This window comes from Monodon monoceros, unplaced genomic scaffold (assembly GCF_005190385.1).
Source record: "Monodon monoceros isolate NGI ecotype Baffin Bay Population unplaced genomic scaffold, NGI_Narwhal_1 Super_Scaffold_6, whole genome shotgun sequence".
Taxonomy (NCBI): Eukaryota; Metazoa; Chordata; class Mammalia; order Artiodactyla; family Monodontidae; genus Monodon; species Monodon monoceros.
The window spans coordinates 44,736,721-44,755,686 of NW_021703783.1; the positions used below are offsets into that span (position 1 = coordinate 44,736,721).

At 37.9% G+C, this 18,966-nt stretch overlaps 1 long non-coding RNA gene across 1 annotated transcript in view; it reads left to right on the top strand.

The window, feature by feature from the left end:
* The window catches only part of LOC114886029, a 59,078-nt gene that overhangs the window by 28,170 nt on the left and 11,942 nt on the right, over positions 1–18,966 (top strand). The window contains exons 2-3 of the long non-coding RNA XR_003791230.1: positions 8,043–8,152; positions 15,956–16,349. This is a non-coding gene — a long non-coding RNA (uncharacterized LOC114886029). The remainder of the gene's footprint in view (positions 1–8,042; positions 8,153–15,955; positions 16,350–18,966) is intronic.

Below are 18,966 nucleotides of genomic sequence, written 5' to 3' on the forward strand. Positions count from 1 at the left end.
TCAATCTCTCAAGCATTTCTTTCCCTCAGACAATTGGTATTCTTCCTTTAGAGAGCGTGTCCAGGGCCAACCCTAACCAGTTCTAGTTTTCTGAGCTGTTCAATATGGTAGCCATTAGCTACACGTGGCTATGAAGCACTTGACATGTCACAATGTGACTGAGGAATACAAATTTAATTTCATTTAATTCTACTTAATTATAAATTTAGGTTTAAAAACTAATATTCAATTCAACTGTTGGAAAACTTGTATATATATTGGGAACAACTTGGGTTTGTAAGTTTAGTTTCCCAGCTGTACGCTTTTAAAATCTAAATATGGATCAGATATTACCAGTGAAAACTTAGCATCTGGATTAAGATGTGCTATAAGTGTAAAATATACCATGGATTGTGAAGAAAAGAATATAAAATATCTCATTAATTTTTTATATTGATTTCATGCTGAAATAATATTTTGGATGTGTTGGGTTAAATAAAATACATCCTTAAAATTTCTTTCTTTTTTTTACTTTTAAAAAGATGAGTACTAGAAAATCTTAAATTACACACGTGAGTTGCAGTATATCTCTTTTGGATGGCACTGCTCTAGATAAATAAGATCTAAACTAAACTCCTACGTGTACCTGGACCTCAGGGCCAACTACTCCAGTGATGTTTATTGGTCATCTAGAACTCTAGTGCATTTTGGCCTTCTGCTGATCCTACCATTATCAATTTGAGGTTGCATTTAACAACATAGTCCTGGACTATCATGTGTCATTGGAGTAAAATGTAGACGGCTGTTCGTTTGGCCCATTACAAATGGATATACCTTAAACTTTCACTTTTTCTTTTTTTCTTTTTTTTTGCGGTATGCGGGCCTCTCACTGTTGTGGCCTCTCCCATTGCGGAGCACGGGCTCCGAACGCACAGGCTCAGCAGCCATGGCTCACGGGCCCAGCCGCTCCGTGGCATGTGGGATCTTCCCGGACCGGGGCACGAACCCGTGTCCCCTGCATCGGCAGGCGGACTCCCAACCACTGCGCCACCAGGGAAGCCCTAGACTTTCACTTTGATGTTTGTCTCTTTATGTGAATAACGCTGCTCGTTCTTGTCCATTCCCTTGTGTATTTGCTACAATGGATTTAGTGTCTATACTAGACTTTCTTCTTTTTCCTCAATCTTGTGTGAGAAAATTAGGTCATTTTTGGCTTTAGCTTCTTGTTGCAGTCCTTACATTCTAGGAGAAAGCTGATTTTAGTTTTTGGCTTTGAGCCCTTCTTCCCTGCCCCCTCTCCACTCTATTCCAGGTAAACTGGAGGACAATAGGAGCTCTGGGGAAAACCAGTCAGGTTCCATGTGCATAAATTCATGCAAAACAGTCAGTATTGTACTCATGATACTTGGAGGGCGTGAGACTCTGGGGCCCTCTCTTTTTTAATTCTTATTTTCTGAAATCTTTTGTACATGGTTTTTAAAAGTCTTGTCAGCTTCACCAACCGAGTATTCATCATTCATCAGATTCAGATCCAGAGTAGCAATTTCCCTAGGCAACTCCTCTCTTCTTTGGCAGATGAAGTCCAAAATATTTGCCTTACTTAACATTCTGCATAATTTAACCCCAACTAACTCCAGCAACTAACCGCCTAGAGCAGCTAACTAGCCCATCCTGGTCTCTGTCTTTCCTGGCTCTCCTAGAATTAATTCTTTGATATAACATTCTAATGCTGCTCTTCCTGATTTTTAGTTAAATGGAGAAAACAGTATTTAGTGTGCCTGAGAGTTGTGAACCTGTAATAATAATAATAATAGTTGACATTCATATAATCCTTAGCATGTGCTAGGCACTGTTCTAAACAATTTATATCCATCTTCTTTCACTTTCTCTCAATAACCTATGAAGTAAGTAGTTATTATCTCATTTCATATTATCTCATTTCATAAGGGATTGAGGTATAGAGAAGTTAAGCACCTTGTCCAAGGCCACACAGTAATAAGTAGCAGAACTAGAATTCATTCGAGCTTTCAGGTCTACATGTATTGAGCTAAATTGTCTTGGATACTTTGTCCCAGACATTTAACATGGATTATCTCATTTAATCTTCACAATGTGTAAGGAAAGTGACCTCAGAGTGTAAAGTAACAAAAAAGATTTTGGAAGTGAAAGATATTCCAGTGGACTGAACATATGGCAATGACTCAAGAAACATTAGTTTTGCTAATTCCCTAGCCCAGAAGTCAAGCCTGCAGGTGAATTCTGACCCACTATTGTTGTATAAATAAAGTTTCATTGTATCACAACCACACTCCTTCATTTATGTATTCTCTGTGGCTGCTTTTTTATTGCAATGGCAGGATTGAGTAGTTGTGGAAGAGACTTTATGGCCCCTAGAGCCTAACATATTTTCCATCTGGCTCTTTTTAGAAAAGTTTTCCAACCCCTGTATGCACCACACCTGAAGAGTACATAGACTTCGCAATTAATGTTAAGATTACACAGTAAGAGAAGTGATTGTTCAGTACTGCTTGCCCAAACCATTCTTTCTTTAAAGACTCCCTTTGTGTTCTCTGAGAGGAGATTGGGGGATATAAGGACTAATAGTTTTTTCACTTCCTGTGGCTCAAATCATCACAACAGCCCTTCATCTTCCACAACGTATTGACTCCTTAAATAGCAGGTGTCATGCTGCTTGATCCAATTGATATGTCCTTGAAAAGCTGATGTAAATCAGAGTTTGGTACATTGAAACACATTTTCTGTTCATTTATATTATAATTTGTGTGATGCTCTATCCGCTTGAAAGGATCTATACCTCTTTAAAAAACGTTGTGTGCCTGCTCGTTCACGACGCTATCTCCCCACTGCCCCAGTACTCAACACTGATGTTTCTGTCCAGTTGTCACCATTCTACAAAAGGAATTGTATCCAATTGTGGAAGGTATAATTAAAAAAAAATCAAAACAAAACAAAAACTATGTATAATGTTCACAGGATGAGTAATCTTTCTCTGATTAAAATAATTGTACTATTAACATTTAATATTATACATTTTCTTAAATTGAGGTGTGCCTCTTGCAGAAAACAATGAATATTTATGGACTACCTATTTTATGCCAAACAGTGTTGGGTAGCATTGGTGATTTTTTACCATTATTAAAACAATGCCAAGCAATGACAATGCTAAGGTCATGAAAACCTATCTTCATCATCATTTAAAAAATAACAGTAAATTATGCAAGTGCTACTATGTGCTGGCCCTCATTCTAAGTGCTTACCACGCATGATCTAATCATCCTGACTCTCCTGTGAATTCAGTTCTGTTATTGTCCTCATTTTACAATGTACACTTTGTAACGTGTCATTTGTAATACATATTTTACATTAATGGAGTAAAAAAGAGTTAATCCACTTTTATATAATGATATATAAAATGGAGGGTTAATTTAGGGGTTTATTTTTAAAGCGAGTTATAATGCTATATACTTAAGTATTGTGATTTTTTTAAAGCTATAGTGGTATATCAAAAAAACAAAGAGTTCCATAAACAAAGTATTACATTTGGACACTAGAAGTCATATTTTTAAGACCAGAATATTGAGACATGTGAGATGAAATCGAAATATTTGTGGGTCATTGATGCATTTATTTATTGAATATTTACTACAGTCCATTTCCTCATGATCTATAAAAAGGGAAGTATTCGACAAGCAAGTAAATATATGATTAACGTGAAGATTCTGACAAGGGCTTCCAGCAGCATGAAGAGGGTGGGGATATGAAGAGTAATAGAGAGATCATATAGGTTGGTCAGAGGACATTCTTCTGAGAGAATTTCAGCTTAGAGCTTAAGAATGAAAAAGAGCCAGCCACGTGCAAGAATGTGGGAAGGAGTAGCACAGGCAAGTAGGAGGAATGGCATCTCCAAGAATATGAGGAGAGAACTTGACTTTAAACTCATTGCTTAGTGAGTTTATTTTCCCTCCAGGAAAGTTCTGTGGCCCACCTACCTGCTTACATCTGCCAGCCCCTACTGGCAAAACCACACATGCATTAAAATATTTTCATTGTCAGATTAGTTAGCAGTTATTGTAGTTGCATTTAAAGTAAACTACAATATTGATATTAACTGGTATAGAAAATGACTTTTAAAAAAAAATCCCTAACCTTTGGAGAAGTGTGAGTACATGGCATACTGTCAGCTGACTCCTGGAGGGCTGACCTTTGGGTCTCCAGGGTGCACCTGCTGTTCTTTTTGCTCTTCAAGTCGACCTTCAGTTCAGTCACTTACCAGCTCTGTGAGTTTAGGCAAGTTAGGTAACCTCTCTGAGTCTTAGTTTATTTATTAGCATAACAGGGGGAAAAACATGTACTTTAATATTACTATGAAATTGATTAAAATATTTGAAAGCATCTAGCACTTATAATGTGACAGATCTTTTATATATGTTCATGATAGCAATGATTCATATTTTTTGAGAACTGTTATGTATCAGGTGCTCTTCAAGAACTTCCAGTGTTTTTGACTCATTTTATCCTCACAACAATATGGTGTAGGAACAGTTTTACATATTTCCTTGTGTCACATCTGAGGAACTGAAAGCACAGAGAATTAGGCATCTTGCCCAAGATCTCAGAGCCAGTAAATGGAAGAACTAGGTTTCCAACCAGGCCGTCTGGTTTTGGCGCTTGTGCCCTAAAATGTGTTTTCTCGTTTAGAAAGAAATCATTAATAACTGAATCTTGTCAGTTTCTCAGGTAAGCAACTCAATGCAATGATTACTTTGGGGTGAAGTCTGAAGCTAAAAAACTTGCTTGCTTCACGCAGAACCTATGCGCTCGATTTATAAGTGACCTCTGTAGCAGATTAAAGCCAGTTTTCAAAAGCAACCCCCCCTCCACCCCCCCAAAAAAGAAAAAGAAAAAAGACAGATTAGCCATTAAGATATATAGCTTGTTATTAAAAAGTGCCCTGCACGTGTATCACATAAAGGATTTACACAGCAATTTATTGTCAAATGGATAACAGCATGTAAATTTCCAAGAATCAACTTGGTGTCAGTGGAAAATCACACTCTGGAGACACAGACACTAGACAGTTCCACAGCAGCTGAATCATAAAGACTTTTATAGATCAATAACCCTCAACCTTGCTGCATGAAAAAGCATCTTCATCAACAGAGAGAGTTTCAGGGAGCCGCAAAAGCATAGTAGGATTATCAGAACAGGTGGGCTTTTGCATGCGTGTATGTATGCTATTTTCACAAGGTCATTGTCGCATAGCTACATCAGGATTTAGTTTTGATATTCCAATATTATATAGTAAAATAGTACCCTAGCCAAATACATGATAATGTATTCTCCTACTTTTGCGGGGGGGGAATAAAATGCTTTTCAAACTATCCTCAATTAAGTATAGGAGAGGTGAGTTACTGGAATGTGTTTAGTTTTGGGCAACAGTCTAAGTTTCTATTCTGACCCTTATTGTGTCCTTGCGTCTTGGTTTCTTCATTTGTGAATTTAAAGATTAATAATAACCACTTCAAAAAGTTCTTGATCCCCAAAGTACACGTCTCATTGAAGTACTTTACCTGAGAAAAATACGAATGAGGAGTTTTATTTCATACCAACTAATTCCAAGTAAAGTTGAGATTGCTAATTATCTTTCTTTACTGTGTTATCCAACATGAGAGAAACAAATAAATTCATACATCTATCTAGTGAAAACATTTTAAAAATTAGTATGTATTTTTGAATGAGTGCCATCTATTAATTGTTAGTTATATGGGACAGTTAGTATTTGAAATAATCTACAAGATTTTAAAAGACATATGAACTGAGGATAATTTTTAGGTTGTTTCCATCTCATTGTTGACTATTGACTGGGAAGCTATTAAGGAAGGAATTTTATTTATCATATAGCAGATGCTTTACATACATTGAATTCAAACAAGTTTTCTGATAGTTACAATGGCATTTTTTTTTTTTTTGTGGTTCGCGGGCCTCTTACCGTTGTGGCCTCTCCCGTTGCGGAGCACAGGCTCTGGACGCGCAGGCTCAGCGGCCATGGCTCACGGGCCCAGCCGCTCCGCGGCATGTGGGATCTTCCCGGATCGGGGCACGAACCCGTGTCCCCAGCATCGGCAGGTGGACTCTCAACCACTGCGCCACCAGGGCAGCCCTACAATGGCATTTTTATCCCCATAATACAGATGAGGTTACTGAGACTCAGAATACTAACTAGCTGAAGTTAACAAAGGCATTAATTAAGTAGCAGAGTAGAGATTGGAACCTAGGCTTGTGTGGATTCCAAAGTTCTCTTTCACACTCTTACTGCCTCTGTGTTTTATTGGTTTGAAGTGATCTTGACATAACCTAATTGCTTAAATAGTAATCAGCTATTCTAAGGATTTCATAATCTGGCATCTATATAACTTGACTATGATGTGGTTGATTTGGTCCAGTATATACACATTCAGATGCTTATTTTTCAGATGGTAAAACCACAAGTGGTTTTTACTGGTTTGACTATTTAATATTGCAAAAAAAAGCAAAACAAAAAAAGCCCTTTAGTGCAGTTCATAACTGAATTTACCAAATTCAATTAAAATATTAGACTTGGATGGTATAGGTATGACCAGACTAAATATTTACACTGAAATAATAGTATTGAGATACTAAATCATATATACTCTATTCAATAAAATTCAACTGACAAATTTACTAGGAGACATAATAAAGTAAGACATTAAAGGACTGCATTATAATGGCAACGGAGATTATATAGAATCAATACACATTGAAGTATTTATGGGTAATACAGCATGATGTCTGGGATTTGCTGTAAAATACTCCCACAACAACAACAAACCGTAAAAACAAAACAAAACAGTGGGTTGGATGGAAGAAACAAGATTGCTGAAAAATTGTTAAAGTTGACAGTACATGGGGATTTATCTGTTGTATATATGTGAAAACTTATACAATAAAGAGTTTAAAAAAGCAATCAACTACTCATAGCTATTAGGTTGAGGCTGAGAAACCAGAAAAGTTTGATTGCTCCAATTGAATATACGTTCAGATTTTCAGCTCTACTTTGTATGGTTAAAAATCTGTGTTTCAAATCGTTAGCATAATCAGGCAGCATCCAGAGTATATATTCTCAGCAAGCACTGATCTCATTAAATATTTTTTGATAAGATATAACTTAATGATATAAAGGTGTGAATCTCAGAGATATATGATAGTGTATATTCTCAACCAAAAGAGACCTGACTTTTGGATAATATTTAAACTCAAATTTTTATCCCCTGAAGATAGCACTATTAATACAAATTAATACAAATCTTATATGTTTTCACTGAATTTTAATTAAAAATAATACTTCCGGGCTTCCCTGGTGGCGCAGTGGTTGAGAGTCCGCCTGCCGATGCAGGGGACACGGGTTCGTGCCCCAGTCCGGGAAGATCCCACATGCACGGAGCGGCTGGGCCCGTAAGCCATGGCCACTGAGCCTGCGCGTCCGGAGCCTGTGCTCCGCAAACGGGAGAGGCCACAACAGTGAGAGGCCCACATACCGGGAAAAAAAAAAAAAAAAAAAAATCCATTCAAATAATATTTAGATCCTAAAGGATGATGGCATATAGCTTCCTTTATGCTACTAGCATGTCATAATTTTTCTTTTGTTAATAAACTATGTCATCAAAACAATTATCCCTACATTCTGCTAAATCTCATGTAATTAAAGACATCTTATTAAAATGAGATTTGCTATGTAACTTTATTTTACTATATAGCAAGAAACTAAAAATCTTTAGTTTTACGTTTTTAAAGTGTGCAACTGAATGAGAAATTACCTCTTCTTTTTATGCTACAAGAACAGTTTAATTCCTTGTCTTTTTCCATTCATTTTCCAATAGCATGTTTTTCTAAATCAAGTCATTGTAATTATTAAGCATCATTCTTTGACCCTAGGCAAATCGTGAAGTAAGTTTGACTTTGTTTCCCTTTAAGCTTTCCTTCTAGCCACTTGTTTCTTTCTTATGGCATCATTTTCCTCCTAGACCTATAGTCGCATTGGAGCAGCAACTCCTCGCCAGAGTTGAGGCACTTCATCTCTCATTGCTGATCCCGTCTTCACAGCATCATGCTGATGACCGTTCATGGCTTAAAGGTAAGCATGCCTCAGTAGATCCAGATAAGTACTTTAATCTTCATATTAAATCAAACAGATACCTTAGGCAGCGGTAGGCACAATTTGCATGCATTTTAAGACTATATCACAAGATTTCAAAGAAATTTCAAGTTTGGAAGTGGGTTGCTTTGGGAGCTGCCCTCCAAAGCCAGGCTGTATGTATTCACTCTTCAGTCTCCTCCTCAACAGCGATGCCTCACAGAAAAATTTGAGAAGTGCCAGAACATGACCTCTCAAGCACATTTATGTTTCAACTTGATTTGAATAACATGGCAAATGGCATTCTATGAAACCGTGGAAATAGAGATACTTTTGAAAGGGGTGGGGATCTTCTTTTCATATTGCCCCTCTGTAGATAATTACCTTCATTCATAGAGATTCTGGGGCATTGACGGCATATACATTTTGTTTAATACAGAGACTTGGCCATTGCCTTTAAGACGTACAAATATTAAAGGAAATTATGAAACGAAAGCAAAAATTTATTGGTGAAACAGTGTCTAGGATCAAGGGATAGTTGGTATAATTTTCCAATTTCCTATGACAATTACGGGAAAGATGTGCTTCAGAACTAGAATTTAAATAACATCTTCCCCCTTTACCATTTCCTATATCAAGTACATTAAAAAATGCACCTGGTTCTAAAGTTCACTTTTCTTTTAATTATGTTTAAAGACTAATATCTGAAATGTTAAACATTGTATCAGAAATAGAACAATAATTGGTAAACTTAAATTTTATTGCCCTCTAAGTTGTTTCCTCGTTAATACTAAGAGCTTTTTTGTCCCAAAACTTGGACTTGGAAATTAACACAAAAATGTATGGAAATGTAGGATAAAATATGCTCGGAGCTTTTCAAAATGTCTGCCAGTGGTTAACAATGAGAATCTCTGAGTTTGGGTTTGACTTTAGTCCTTTGTATTATAGTTAATATGAAAAGAAAAAAAAAATAGAGGGTGGCAGGAAAGGCTCCTTGCTGGCAAATTGAGTTCCTTGGGGGAAAAAGCAAAAGAGAGAGACCAATTTAGTCAGGGGAAATTATAATACACCAATCACGGTGATTGATCCTGCGTGAGCAGAGGGCGCATGGAAATAATTTAAATGTTGTCCATAAAACTGCTGCTTTCAGGCTTAATGGCATTTTGCTTATCAGGATCACTGCTTTCAGGGGCACTGTAGAGATTCTATCGTTCCAGGAAAGAATAAGAAGTTTGGTGCATTCTTCCTTGGGATTAAAGTTGGAAAATGTAGAGGAAGTGGGAGGCAATTGGTACCACTTCTTGCTTCCTTGTCTACTGCTTCTCTAATAGTGAGAATTTCCCTCAGAAGCTCCTGTATTCAATGCTTAATTCAAATATTCCATATGGGTGAATTCTGGAGAATTTGGAAAAGGTATTTTATTTAGTGCCCCATCTCCACCTTTTATTCTTTTTGTTTAGCTGATTCAGTTTCCATCTGGGATGTAGGAATTCACTGAGGTGGGCTGGCTTTATAAAACTAAAGAAAAGATCATAATTATCATTATGTGGGTTTTACATAGAAATACTCCCTCTATTTTGAAGTATGACTCTTTCTTGGAGTCATTTGAGACATGGTAAGACAGCATACGTGTAATCCTGCATATTTTTCCTCTTACATGTATGGAAGAAAAGTAAAACCATTGCAAAGTAGTGACATTTTCAAGAAAATTCTTCTTATGATCAGTGTCTTGCTTTCATTTAAGGTAGATTTTCTCCCAGTGTTGGTAGTTTGTTTTTGAGGGGAAAAGGTAATGATTTTTTGATGATGGCATTTAGTAGAGGGATTATCTGATCTTCCAAGGTCATTTGGGACCTTTGGGCTATGGCAGGAATTTTTCAGTATTATGCTACACTGATCCTGATGGTGAGGACCGTCAGAAAGCTGTGATTGATTGAAAGGATGGGAAACGTTCCTCTGAGCTGCTAGCAGAATAAGATGTTTATTTTCAGTTGATTTACTTTTTTTTTTTTTTTTACAAAAATGGTAAACTTGGTTATTTGTATAACTTGACTTACTTGCAAGCGCTTATAGAGATCATATATCTAGAGCACATGAACAAATCCTTTCCTTGAGTTTTGCATTTAGTGTTTCAATTCTGGTTTCCCTGCGTGTTATCTTTGTGACCTTGGAAAGCTGACATCACTAAACTTTAGTTTTCTCATCTGTAAAATATGAATAATAATACCACTTGCCTCATAGTGTTGTTGTGTTATTTAAATTAGATAATCTATTATCGCAATGCCTAGCACAATAAACATGAGCTATTATTATTCAGGTTCATAATAATATCCTGGGTTTCTTTTCACCTTTTAGGAACAGAGTGAAAATTCATAATTGCTTATGGTGAAAAAGAGAGAGGAAGGTATTCTTCTATCATATAGATTGAGAAGCTTGGGCACAGGGGACTCCGGAATACAGATTACCAATTATGTGCCTTCTGTTTTTAATATTTTGTTTCCATCATGTACATTTCTCCAACCCCAACCTTGCCAAGATCTTCTCTCTTCCTATGTCTGTTTTCCAATCCTCCCTGTTACTTGCTGTTCCTTAAAAACCCAAGCATTTTCCTTCTCTGAGCCTTTGAACATGCTATTCTTTCTGACGGGGATGCTCTTCCTCTCTAATCTCTCTAAAATTCATTGAATTTTAAGCTATTGTTCAAAGCTTCATGCTTTTACTTCCATATATTATTTTCTGATTCACTAATTGGGTATTCTTTACCCTCCTCTGAGCACTGTGGTACTCTGAACTTCTCTTAAACAGTTTTCCTAACTCTGTGATAGTAGTCATTTATGTACTTGGTTTTATATGCCCACCAAATTGCATATTCTGAGTGATGACGTATATAGGAAGTGGTGGGCCATAGAAAAGGATCCCTCAGATAACCATTTAACTCCTCAGGGATTAAACATCTTACAGCATTTGACTTCCTGTGTTCTATCACATCTTCCATAGCCATGAGTTCTGTACCTCCCCAAACCCTGACTTTCATGGCCTCTCTTAACAATAGAACTGACCTGAATTCCTCCTGGGGATAATCACTCACCTGGAAAAAGATGGGAATGTACTATATGCAGCCTAGAAATCTATGAATCTCCAGCTGCATCCTGTTACCCACCCTGTCCTCCACCAAATGGCACCAGTGGCTGTGGGACATGTGTCCTCTTCCATGATGCAGACAGTAAATGGATACCACATTCACTTCCTGGGGTCCTGGATAAATAAGAAGAAAGCTAAGCGTGGAACATATTCTCTTGACACTTAAGTCTTAAGTATTAGTAGACACTTAAGGTAGTCCTTGAGATCATATAATATGGTAGACTTTATCCTATAGCTTAACTGGTACACAAAAAACTGCCTACCAGCAACCCAAGTGGGAAACCACATCTTTATCCTCACCCTACCTCTCCCCTTCGCCAGTGGTGTTCAGTATACCTCCTTCTATCCACCCCATATCCTTGTCCACACCTGTGCCAGCTTTCTCTCTACACTGAGTCATCGCCACACTCCAATCCATCCTTCTGACAAAGATGGAAATTCTCTAAGATCCAAATGTTATATGGAGCTCCCCCTATGTAAAAACTGCCAACAGCTCGCACTTTATTATAGGATATGTCATATAACCTCCTTCACAATCTGGCTAGATTGTGTTTTCCTATCATCGTCCTCCTAAGATCCTCTCTAAGATCTGGACATCCTAAGATTCCCTTTGTTTTACCACATAGACATACTCATGGCCCCGCCAACACAGTCTCTCTTTTCATATATCTTAGCATTTTCATAGCTTGTTACCTGCCAAGAATGCCTTGCCCTGAATGTCACTCCCTTTTACTTAGTTGTTATTTATTCTTTTAGACTGGGTTCAAATGAAACCTTCCCCCTCATATTTCTGTGTAGCCACAGCATTTGGTATTTATCCATTATGGTGTTTCTCACATTAAATTCTAGCTATTTGCATAATTAACTCTCTCTCACTTGACTGTGAGCTCTTCATTTTTATAATCCCACCTTCCCACATATTTCAACTATCCTTTTTCTGACACCTAGCAGTACCTGTTTTATAATAGGTACTCAGTTTAATAAGAAATAAATGAATAAATGAGAATGACCACAAGTTAAATAAAGTATTGAAATATTTCCAATGATCAGATTAGTTTTAGCATAGAAATACTCCAAATTCTGTTCTTGTGAGCCCAGAATGACTGGTTCATCTAATAACATTTGCTATAATAATCAGAATTCCTTGATGAGTAGGTGGACTCTCAGTGTAATAGGGAAGAACCTTTTGTATTCTATAACAAGTTAATCACTAAAGGGATGTTGCCTATAAGCTTAACTTATACATAATGGCCCATCTCTGGGAACCCTGCTTCCCAGGTAATGAGCATTAAGCTAAAATACCTTTGGCTCACAGGAAACATCCTGACCAGGCCCACCCGTGAATGACTGCAGGGAGGAAGAAATTAACACATACCCTCTGGAGGCTGATGGGAACCAGGAAGTGTTTGACTTTACTCCCTCCCCTTTTAGTAATAAAAGGAGCCTGAATCCTAACTCAGGCAAGATGGTTCTTTGGGGCACAAGTCCACCAGCTTCGTGGTTTGCTGGCTTTCTGAATAAAGTCATTGTTCCCTGCCCCAACAGCTCGTCTCTCGATTATTGGCCTGTTGTGCGGTAAGCAGTACGAGCTTAGGCTCGGTAACACTAGTATATTTTGGCGGGGGATGGAGGCAGAAACAACCAAAAGATCCCTGTTGTTTTACTGAAATAAACTGTCTAAATAAGAGCAGATGATTTCTTTCCTCTTTAAACTATGGGACCTGAAGTCCTCAAATTGAAAAACTTAGGTTATATCAACGATCATGTGTAAAGCAAACATTTTAAAGTACAAAGTTCATAGATTAACAAAGCTGATCCATTGACATTTACTAATGTTCTAGCTAGTGAACTAGACTTTGTAGTTGAATTATAATGCCCTCCTTTTTTTACCCAACCCCTTCAGTGTCTCTGCAGTGCTCAGTGATAATGTATGAGTTGTTAAGAAAATGTACACACACTGTCACTTAGTTGGTTAGCCTTTGAGTCTCAGGTTTTCATTTTAGATCGCATGCATCTTAAACATGATATGGACCAGGGGTCCCCAACCCCTGGGCCTCGGATGTTAGCCAGCTTCACGGCAGGAGGTGAGCCGCAGGTGAGCGAGCTAAGCTTCATCTGCCGCTCCCCATCACTCCCCATCTCTCACATTACTGCCTGAACTATCCCCCCTCCCCCCCCCCCCCCCCCCCCGCCTCAGGAAAAATTGTCTTCCACGAAACCGGTCCCTGATGTCAAAAAGGTTGGGTACCACTGATATAGACCGTAGTGTCCTGCTTCTATTTTCAAGTGTTAATGGAAAAAACTTCAAAGACCTGGATCCTTTAGTTATAACAAAAAAAACAATTAGAAAGTTCTTAGAGTTATTTGTGGTTTATCTGGTTTAACTGAAATTGAGTTGTATTCTTATCTTATTGATTTTTTTCTCTTTTTTGGGCAAGATTACCCATTCCAGACTAGAACTCCTTGATATCCAATTTTAGTGCCTCATCTTTCTTCTAACTGCAGAAAGGATTAAAAAAGATGCTGGTTGAGCATTTTAAGATTTTTCTGAAGATAGTTTTCTGAATATCCAGTATTAGTTTTTCACTGTTCTGTCTTTGGGCAAAAATGAAGAGATATGAAGAAAACTGCTGAAGAAGAGTTAAATAATCAACCTTTTCCGAGCCAAACCGAGGGCCTCCCAGTTTGGGGGAGATCAAGTATCAGCAAAACATTTTCTAATTTGTGTCCTTTTAAAAGGGTTCTTTTCAGGACTCTACGAGGAATGTGAGGTTTGGCCTCCTTTTTCACATAGGAATTGCTGAAAGGAGCACTTTGTATCTTTTATGACTATATGTTTCAAGAAGAATTTTTAACTTTGTCACAGCGTACGACTAAAGTGGTATTTATTAGCATTTAGCCATGCGTAGGTGTGCACCTCCATAGCCAGACCCACTACTTCTCCTCTGTCCAGGTGCTTGTACAGTCCATCTGCTTTATGCCCTGCATCTGACCAGCTGCCCGTTCTATGGATTTGCCATTTGAAATGCTTCTAAAACACACCCCTTCATCTTCCTACCTTTTATTCCTCATCCCATGAACTCACTGCTTCACTCCATTCTTCATGGAGCCCTCACTCATCTTGGCTCCCCTTCTCCAAAGCTCCCCTCTTTATTATATCAAATGTGCATTGTTTTACCTGGTTTCCCAAATGCTCTTCAATCTGCTCTTATCTTCTATACCCAATCTTATGTTTTTACTGCTCTTTCAACATACTCACAAGTTTCCTATTTCTCAGAGCAGGGAATTAGAGCGTATGCTTTGGAATCAGAGCTATTTATTAAACAATGTAGACTGTTATTTTCAGACTTTCTGTTCCCAGCCTGGGAATCTGCATTTAAATGGGCTCCTCAGGGGTGATTCTTATGTGTCTTAAACTGGAGAGTCTGCACACTTATCTCTTCTGCCCTCCCTGACCCAGTGTCTCTGTAACTTCTAGAAAACATGCCCCTTCTGCACAGGATGCAGCCTCTGATACATGTTAACATGTGTTGCTTTCTGATTGTGTTTCTCCACCTAGAGTATGAGTTCCCCAGGACAGAGGTCACATTTATACTTCCTGGTGAGCTAGAAAGATCACTGGGTTAGGAGTTGGGCAAGTTGACTTCTGTCACAAGTTCTAACTGCGAGGAAAAACATGGGCTCCTACGGCCTCAGTTTGCTCATAGGCAAGGGTGAGAACCAGTGGAGATGATGTCTAAATTCACCTATGTTTTAAAAGCCTACAGTGTCATTGTCATAGAAAGGTCAAGAGCTTCACTCTCACATCTGGGTTTAAATCTTAGCTTTGCCATTAGCCTTGTAATTTTAAGTGAAGGATAATTTCTCTGAGTCTGTTTCGGTGGGAGTAATAACATATACCTTTTGAGGTAGCTATGAAGATAACATAGGTAAAGTGCTTAACACGGTAGATCTTATATGAAGGTCTTGGCATATTGCTATTAATCCGTGTTCTCCCTCACTTCTCATAATACTGGATAAAGACACATTCTTTCTTGAACACTGTGCTCCAGCATAGCTTTCTATCAGGAGACAGTTTAGTTTAATGATAAAACATGAAATTGGTTGGGTTCAAACTTGGCTCCAGTACTTAATAGCTCAATTACCCTGTGCATGTTACTTTAACTTTTTTGAAATGGAGATTCTAATATTTTCTTTACTATAAAGTTGTTATGAGGCTTAAACAAGATAACACATGTAAAGGCCCAACCAATGCCTAACCCAAAGTGAGTGGTAGCTATTATTAATCCTTCTGCCTAGGGTTAGCCTGATCCAACTGAAAATGTATTGTCTGGGAGTCAAAGAGACCTAACTTAAGAGCTCTGGCAGAGATCCTGGGCGCATTGCATCATCTGCCTGTACTTCGGTTTCCTGTTCCACTCCACGGGGCACCAAAAGGATTAGATAAGGTAACACATGGGAAAATACGCTCAAAAGGCAAGGAGCTATATCAGGAATTACTTATATTTATTGTTATTATTTTCTTTGTACCCATCAAATGAAGGAATTAACCCAAATCATAGCCAATGTTTATTTAAAATTTACCGAGTTACAGGCATTTGATTCTCTAACTTAATCCTCTTAAAATCCACTGGAATAGATATTATTATTCCTCTTTTATAGCATGTGAAAATTGAGGTTCAGAGAAGCCAAGTAACGTGCTCAAGCCCTCACACCCAGTAAGCTGCAGAACTGGAACTGGACACCAGGAAGGATGACACCAAAGAGTCCGCCTGCTGATGCAGGGGACCAGGGTTCGTGCCCCGGTCTGGGAGGATCCCATATGCCGCGGAGCGGCTGGGCCCGTGGGCCATGGCCGCTGAGCCTGCGCATCCAGAGTCTGTGCTCCGCAACGGGAGAGGCCACAACAGTGAGAGGCCTGTGTACCGTAAAAAAAAAAAAAAAAAAAAAGGACCTCTAAGAACCCTTCTGGCCAAGTGATCCTGTTCTCTTGGTTATGGCTTTTCCATGAAGAGACTGGATGTGATGTTGGAACAACAAGGTGGAGGCTCTCAAAGTGAGTGGGAAAACCCCTAGAGTTTAAAATCAGAAGTAGATAGCTGTTACATGCCTGAACGTTGCCTTCATAGGAGGCTCTGGATTCTTCATGGTGGGAGATGGAACCCACCTTGGTCCTGCAGCCTTTCCCTTCATCTTCATGAAATGAAGGAGGCTGAACTATGTAGTTTCCTCACAGAAAAGACTAGCTCCTGTCTCTCCTTAATTTTCTCTATATCTTAGATCACAACCACACTGTGAGGTATTATTACCTCCATTTTGTAGATGAGGAAACTGAGGTTCAGAATGGCCAAGGGCTCTGGTCTACAAAGGTAAAACTGTTGGGACTTGAATATACGTCTCTTGATACCAAGTCCAGTATTCTTTTCATTTACCCACTCTTCTAGACATGTTTTTATCTCTAAATCTAGATATGTTTTTATCTCTAAATGATCTAACTTGAAAAATGTGATTTACATAAATATTGCAGAAATGTCTTCCATTGATATCATGTCTTATATTACGTTCATACCTTATTTGTCCTCACAACAGCTCTTGAGTGAAACTTTCACAGTGAGGAAACTAAGGTCCAAATAGGCTAAATGACTTGCCAAAATTCACACAGCTAATCAGAAATATAACATATTATATTTCCTCATGTTTTGTATACTTTACTACACCACTCATAGTGACTTGGATTATAAGATACTTTAATCACCATTCATTTTATAGAAAAAGTAAGCAAATCAAAGAATATCAAGAACCCAAGTCACCAGAAAATCACACTTGAAGTTGTGTTTTTTTTTCTTTTAAAGTAATTGGAGGACTTCTTTTAAAGCTCTGTTTTAAAATTTAAGAATAATGATGGGGGTTTCAGTTGATTCAAAGGAAGTCAGTCCTTTTTCTTTTGAGAAATGAGACAATTGTTCTCTTATAATACTCACAGGATAACCCAAAAGAGGCTTTCAGTTTTGATTGGGATCTTAGTTAAGCAAATGAGTAAAGACATCTGAAATTTATATTCTTTCACTAATTAACTAATTCTTTCATTCATTATTCAGTAACTGCATTGTGCCAAGTGCTATGCAACATTTGCTGTACTAATGATTACAAAAGAAAATGTGAGATACATTTATAAACAAACCAGAATCAAAAATAGAGCTAAGTAGTTTGGCCTCCATGCATAGAGGATTAAACTTTATGTCATTCCTTTACTCTTCCCATGGAAATGACAATGTAGCTTAACATCACTCCAGCTTCATTCCATCTGAGCCAAGAGGGAAAAAAACGGAGTTCAGTTTGTAGTTGAATTGTCTTTATATCTTCTATTTGGCAGGTTTTCTTTTCTTCCCTCCCAAAGTTGTTCTGTGTGTGTGTGTGTGTGTGTGTGTGGGTGTGTGTGACTAATTTCGGGTTTATTTTCATTTAAAAAAATCTGAACTTACCTATATAAGGATAAAGATAAACTTAAATGAAATTGATGTTGTTGCTTTAGATATTTAGAATTTGTTTTTTTAAGAGCATTAGAATTTGATTTATTAAGGGAATGGAAATGGGTATTTGACCCATATGTCATATGCCAATCCATACATCTGGAAAAAACATACCAATACTAGTGAATACCAAGAGACCCTGACAGTGTATGTGATGGTATTAAGATTGGCCCTATCAGAAGCCAGGATGGTGCCATCAGTCAGGTTCTGCTGGCTTTTGAAGCTCTGCTAGCCTCCTACTATCTCATCAACTCCCCTCCGGATCCTGCCTTTAGAAGCAGGCCACCATCCAGTGCCAGAACTAAGCAGGCCACTGTCCAATGCCAGAACTAAGTCCATCATTGCACAATTTAAATGAGAAACAAACAAAAAACCCTAAACAAGTCCTCACTTGTCTGATTTAGGGAAAAGCATCTCTGAGGTTCCCTATGCACAAGTTTGGCTAGAGAGGCTATTCTCCATTTCCACTTCATGTCAGTCATTTTTGCTGCATGTTTGAATGTGGAATGTAGTAGAATTTTGGTTGGCCTCATGTGTTAACAATTTCTGCATACCTACATTGGGGTTTTCTGTAAGAAATTTCACCTGTGGAAATGGAATACTTCTTAGTTCTCACGCAACATCGTCAATTCATGAGCCTTTGACTGCACGGTAATCGTGAAGACTCCTAATAACCCAAAGATGTTTCTTCACGGAGAATCAAGAGAAAAAACGTCCATGACTCCAGAATAACTTTCTTTTTTATGAGAGAATATTTCTTTTTTGACTATAACCTTAATTAAACTCTATTAACTCTAATTTAATTTAAGCTATTTAAATACTTCAAATGCTATTAAACTCAAAGAGCACATTTTTTTTAAATGTATTTAGTTCCTGGACATTTTTCCTCCATATCACACAGCCTTAATTACTATCCACTTATTGTTAAGTATATCATAAAATGAAATATACTGTATAAATTGCATTAATCTCTATAAAAGTAAACTTGAAGCAGAGCCATAAACTAACCAAAATCAGAGGTACGATAAAAAGGCAAAGTACATAAAACATCTTCTAACACTTGGACCTCCATGGATGGTGAACAGATTTTACTGCATTCTTCTACTATTTCTGTGCAAAAGAGAACAGGCATTTTCATGTATG